Genomic DNA, 7,066 nt, shown 5'->3' with positions numbered 1-7,066 from the left:
AGAAACACTCTTGTACTCAACTTGGTGCCAAAGCTGAACTCGTGCAACCTTCGAACCGTACTCGACACATTGTGGCACCTGTACATTTCCCAAAGTTCCAAAAACATGCGTAAATCATGGAGAAACACTCCGCACTCCATTTTCTGTCAAAGCTGAACTCGTGCAACCTTTTAACACTCTACTATACCAATTGTGGCACCTGTAACTTTCCGCAGAAACTAAAACATGCATAAAATGTGAAGACACATTATGTACCTCACTCCATGCCAAACTGAACTCGTGCAACCTCCATAACTGTACTCAAGCCGCTTTGGCTCCTATACCTTCCAAGAGAACCTAAACATTGCTGAAAACCTAGAAAAACACTCATGAATTCCATTCGGTGCCAAAGATGAACTCGTGTAGCCTTCACAACCGTAATTGACGATTTTTTACACTCGTACCTTCCCGCAGAACGCAAATCCTGCAGAACACGTGGAGAAGCACTCCGTAATCCTTTTGGTGCCGTAGCTGTACTCACGCACACTTCTCCACCGTAATCTTTACAAAAACATCCGCACTAGTGCTAAGAAAACAAATAGATACACTCATGTACTCCTATTACTGCCCAATCTGTACTCTGCGCCCTTCAAAGTTATACTCGATGCAGCTTGCAGCTGTACCGTCCAAGTGAAAGACAAAACTTTCAGACCGTAATAATACCAGCACGAGCACTGTATCCCAGACTAAAAGCAAAGTAAAACTAGAAACGTACTGATCTTAGTACCTACCTGTAGAAACGAAAATTTCCGAAAAAAAATGAAGAGAAATCCCTATTCGTCCTTCCACCGTAATCATGTCCATACCACCGCTGTATCGTCTACTAAAATTTTGTGATCACCTATACTCACGTAAATAAAAACAACAATTTAAACAAAAACAAATAAAAACGTCTCGTACTTACGACCATTAAATTCTGTACACGAAAATCAAAAAATTAAATGTGAACAAACAAAGGCCGGTGAACTTAAGGCCCTTAACGAATGTACCTACTACAACCGGTACTCGTACTCTATCAACAGGTATACTCCTGTCAATACCACCGTTGAACCTAGTACTGCTATACTAAAGAAAATTTCAATTTCCAAACTACACATTATCACACATTACATTGATTAACAATTATATATAAACACATTGCAGTCAATCATATGAATGATAACAGATTCACCATACATTGTACATATATCCAAGAATATCGTATCCCTTGATTGCCCATTTTTTTCTAGGAATTTCAAAGCTTAGCCGTGCATCCAAGGCTGCATATTTGACCTGATCAAAGCTTAATTCGGGTCTTGCCCATCCTTCCTCTCTTATTTTCTTGCATGATTCACCTTTCTTTTCCAAATTTGTCCCCAACACAGTATTTGACAGATCATAGAGTGATGGTATTCTTATATTCTTAACAACCGGATCTAGTTTATGAATATTGATCATCTTCTCGCAAGTCGAACGCACACCCGATATTTAATCCATAAGGCATCGGCATCTTGCGATCCATATCAATTGCTGCACCAAAAACCAAATCTTCCCCGAGCTCAAGAATTTCTTTAACAAACATGGAATCTTTGTTGCCTGAAATATCTCGCGAAAATTCAAACTAAAGGTAAACGATGTATATAATTCGGAACAGCTTGGTAAAAAACTTGTATGGTGTCATTTGTGATACCTGAAAAGAATGATGTCATTGGCAACACATAGCTGCAAAACTGCCGCACGTTGTCGTTTATCCTCTCGGAAGAAGTTTCTGCTTGTTCCTTTCACTTTGTCGCTGAACTCGCAATCAAGACCAACGATCTTTGCGCCAGCGTCGCACAGAAATCTTCGGATACGCGGTAGATCCACTTCTCCATTGTTGCAGCCCTTGTGGTTACGGTGACCTTGAATTCCATTGAGAGATGCTCGAACGAATATACGGTGTCACTTGTTTGGGGCGCCATAAGGATGGGAGAAGAAAATGGTTCAACCGATGGTTTTGATACCTATCCACTTGGTATGGGGTTCCTTTTATACAAGATCAAGGTGGTGACGATGAGTGAGAACACATCGTGCCGATTTGTATTCCCTCGTTGGAATGTGATCGGACCGATAATTAATAGCGGATTAATCAATAATAATCGTGTGTTAGACGTACGTACGCAAAAGGGGCATGAGAGCAAGGAATTACGAACAAGGAGGGGGTTATCATCAATTATGCCTACTCTCCTACTAAGTTATCACCGTTGACCGACACAATGGTGGCTTTTTATTTTTCTCGCGCTCGTTGTGTTCGTAGGACCGCAATTGTAAGACGTGCTTCACTTGACTCGGCCAGGCCATGTCTAGCGTAAACCACCGTTTCGATGGTACCCGACCACACTTCCATAGAACATTTTTAGCCACATTAGATACATATATCAAACTAGTTATTTTTCACTTTTAGAATCACCAAGTAAATAATCTATATTTTGGATTTTCTACAAATGTTACATCGATTATAATGTTGACAAAAAAATACACCTGGTGCTACACAATGTATTTGACATGTTAAATAAAGTGAATTGTGCATAATAAATATATATACACACGGCATATTAATAAAAGCGCCGGCAACAACATGCCGGCCCCTTGGCCTAAGGCGCGAATCAGGCACGCCAGCGCCTCAAGACACGGGAAAGTTTGGACGTGGGAGCCACATATCGTAACGCTAGAGCGCCACGAGAGATATTTTCACCCACGACGCCCGGCCGGAAACTCTCCCGCCTGCCGCGTAGGAAATTCTACCGCGTAGGAGGTTTCCCGCCTCGCCGACAGTCTATATTATCCCACCACCCCCGCCTCATTGGTTCAAACAACATAGAAATGGAAAAATGTTCAATTCGTGGGACGACGTCGCGCTAGAGAGAACATCGTGTAGCGGTGCAATAAAAGCGCTAGGAGACGCGGCCGTTGCGGGACACGCGGCGGCGACTGGAGGATGAGGAGGAGGAGTTCCCGCGACGGCGGCGGGAGGAGGTGAAGGAGCAGCTGGGGCTCGATGAGGAGGAACGGCTCTGTATGGTCACTGTAATTGTTGGAGCTGCTCGGTACGGTCACCGTATCGCTGAAATACGCCGCGGAGGTCACCGAACTTGTCATACATGATTTATACGGTCATCTGGTGGTGTACGCGAGCGTGTATTTGGTGGAGGTCACTGAACTTTGACATGAAATTCAGTAACGGTCACTGTGTCGGCTAGATGGTTGCGTGGAAGAAAAGAGGTAAGGGGTCTTGAGTGCAAAAACACACCGTGTGGGCCGACTTTTCTATTGCCTTCGATGCAACGAGGATCACGCAGAAGATGCAGTTGACGTAACCAGAAGATCGTGCTGTTTGTTACGGGGCGACATTGGCGGAAGTTCGTAGCCATTGCGGCGGAAGTTCGGACGCATTGCGGCGGAAGTTCAGAGGGGCTCTCGGCGAGGGACTTGATCTGGGCGGCGTATCCGTCCAGGGAGAGTCGGCGATGGCGGCTCGGCATCGTGAGGAAGGAAGCCCTCTCCTGTGTACGGTAAGACACATCTAGAGTTGGTTAGGGGAAAGGTAGATCTTGATCTTGTTTGTGCGTTTATGGATTACAATTGAAACGAATCAGAATACGAACACAGGAAGAATTTAGGAGCTACAGTCTTCGAATTCCTACGAAAATCCTTAGAATCAAAGGTGCCCTTGGATATTGATGTTGATTAGAGCGCAGTAGTTTAGGGTGTTGGGCTACTCGCTCTTAATTTAATGTTTAGTTCCAGTTAAATTGTAGAGCCTTTTATCTTTTTATTTTTGATGGAACCAGGACATTGGATTTATCACACATAGATGTTTATGTTAACAGATTTTTCGATCTCCAGTACAGTTCATATCGCCTCTGAAGAGGAACATCATCTCTTACGCAATGGGTGACAGAAAATCACCTATGTTTTCTTAGGCAGTAGGTCTTACTTCATGGATGATCACTGTCACTGCAGTACTGTACTTAAATGTTCAGCTCTAAACTAGTATGGTGCACTGGAGTTTGTACTTTGTATCGACTATATTTAGTGCAGAAACTTTAGAGTTGGTAGAATTTAAAACAATAAAAGTTATGAATTGGCATATACTAAATTTCTTGAGTTTACTGTACTGGAGTTGATCTGGAGTTATGAATTGGCATATACTGAATTTCTTGAGTTTACTCGTACTCGGAGTTTACTCGTACTAGAATTGGCATATACTCGTATCGGAGTTATGAATTGGCATATACTGAATTTCTTGAGTCGATAGAATTGACTGTACTGGAGTTTGTACTTTGTACCACACCTCTGTTTTCTTGATAGAATGTATCGACTATATTTGGTAATTATTAGCATGGCATATACTGAATTTGGTGCTAAAATTTGTTGAACGGTTATGAATTGATTCATCAATTGTTGTCACAGGTAATCGTAGCAGCTATTTCTCAGTGGAAATCAATCATGGAGGGTATTTTGTGGGCTCAGGTAGAAACAAGAATTATGTCAGTGGACACAAAATTTGGTTTGATCATGTCGACAGTGTGACATGGTCACCACTGATCATTGAGAAACTAGTGCAAGAAGAAGATGATGCAAGTGATTTTGTGCCTCCTGGAGCAAACAAAGTCAATATGTTTGATGAGTTTCGAATCCAAGATGAAGTGGAATTTCCAAAAATAATAGACATTTTGATCTATGAATAATAGATAAACTGAATAATAGACATTTATTTTCTTGCTGCACCCATTCACAGAATTTTGCCAAGTTATGTATGACTTGAGTGATTTCAAATGTTTGCCTTATTTTCCTGATCAATTGTTGTGTCAATGGTGCTTAATTGATGTCAAATGCTTGCTTTCTGTACCTCCTAAATAGAAGACTGAATTATAATTTTAGTTGTATGAAGTATTAATTTTGATCTATGAATTCTAGACAAATTGAATAAAGGACAGACGAGAATACACAACTGAAATACAATCATATGCTTGTTTATGCAGTATGTGAATACGAGATGCAGACAGTAAGTACTATACCTCATTGATGAATTATGCATCAGTATGGTACCAGACTATGTGCTTCATTTTTGTAATGTCATAATGCAGCACAGACAGTATGCTTCATTCAGCAGTTTGCTTCATTCAGCACAGACACTATGGTTCATTCAGCACATGACATTTTGCTTCATTCACCACGGACAGTAGCTTGACTCGATGACTATTGCATAGGTAGTGTGCATAGATAACAAAGCCTTGTTCACTGTTGAAGTAAAACAGCAATGACATCAAGTGCACCAGCACAATCTGCTGCTAGCACAAGCTGCACATGTACAAAAGCAAAACAAAATGTGAAGTTCCATGGTCTGGCAAAGTGAGAAACAATGCCATGCATGTAGCCTACAAATTGCTGGAGTTATTCCATGAATACTTGCTGCATATGAGATGATTATTACAGAATATGGGCAACTACCGATAAATAAACACAGGAAAATGACAGTCAGTTATTAGGCGGCGCCACTGTCGAAATTTTGCAGGCGGCGACCATATTTGGGCGGCGCCGCCTACAAGCCCGTATCCCGTATTCAACATTAAATACCACAACAACATAAAAGTTATAAATAAGCACAGCAAAATTATATATGTGAGCACAAACCGATGACATGTATAAATTCAAACTAGTTGCTTTATATTTGATCATAGCATTACATAGCATTGCATTACATAGCATCTCCAAAAGGCTACTGCATCTCCAAAATGTTACTGCACTACATAGCATTGCTTGCAAACTCTAACTTTGGTTAACTCAAAGCTACTGCATTACATAGCTACTGCATCTCCATCTACCACTACACATGTACACCACAAACTACTTCAAAAGCTAGCAGTACACATGTACTGCTCATCTTCTCCAAAAGCATACATCTCCATCATCTACTGGCTCTTAACCATGGACTTCTTCTTGTACTGCATCTACAATTAGCTTCCACTAGCAGGGGGGTTCCATGCAATCGGCACCCCAAGCGGAGCAGCCCCGTGCTCCATGGATTTCATCAACAATCGAGCCATTTCGATCTTCGAAATGTACCTCAAACCAACCCTTGGATCATCCGCATACTTGCAAACCTCAATGACCTCGGACGTGTGCTCCGGTTCGCCGCCGGCCTTGGCAGCACCGGCTCTGTATGCAGCAATGATATGCAGCGGCATCTCCACCAAATGGCGCACCTTGAACTCGGAATCCCAGCGGATGAGAAGCTCCATACCTCTGCGCCTGCACGCCACCCCCAGACGCTTCATATCGACCATGGACCGAGGAGCAAAGACCTCCTCCTGCGGCAGCCCCGCCATATCCATCAGAGCCGCCGCCGCTTTCTCCTCCTCTTGCCCTTCTTTGGTACAGGACGACGGCTGCAGGTACAGGCGACAAAGAGGCTCCATCACTGGGCCGACGGACTGCTGTGGCGATGAAGGAGAGGACGTGCCGGCGGTCTTCTGTGGCAACGAAGGGGAGGATGTGCCGCCGGTCTTCCGTGGCGACGAATCGGAGAGGTTGTGCCGGCGAAGCTGCCGTGGGGACGAATCGGCCGGCCGGCTGCGCATGCAGCCGATTCGGCCGGCGGCCGCTGTGGGCGACGAATCGGCGGCGGGCTGCCGTGGGCTCGAGCTCGGCCGGCGCGGCTGCGTGGGCGACGAATCGGCGGCGGGCTGCTGTACAGGCCGATCTCGGCCGGCGGCTGCTCGTGGGCGACGAATCGAGCCTGGCCCGCTGTGGGGTCGATTCTGCCGGCGGCTCCGATGGGCGACGAACCGGCGGCCGCCGTGGCCGAATCGGCCGACGGTGCGTACTGAATCGGCGGCGGCTCCCGTGGGCGACGAACAAACAAACACAAAAACGAAGAACTGGGGAGTGCGGGTTGGACGCGGCGGGTGGAGAATGGGGCGGGTCAACGCCATGGGGAATGGACTTTGCATTTCTCTCCCCATGTGCTGTTTTGCAATTACGCCCCTACACTTTCGTCTTTCGC

Source organism: Lolium rigidum, chromosome 1, assembly GCF_022539505.1.
Source record: "Lolium rigidum isolate FL_2022 chromosome 1, APGP_CSIRO_Lrig_0.1, whole genome shotgun sequence".
Lineage (NCBI taxonomy): Eukaryota > Viridiplantae > Streptophyta > Magnoliopsida > Poales > Poaceae > Lolium > Lolium rigidum.
The sequence above is the reverse complement of the archived record's forward strand: the minus strand, read 5'-3'. Positions refer to the sequence as shown.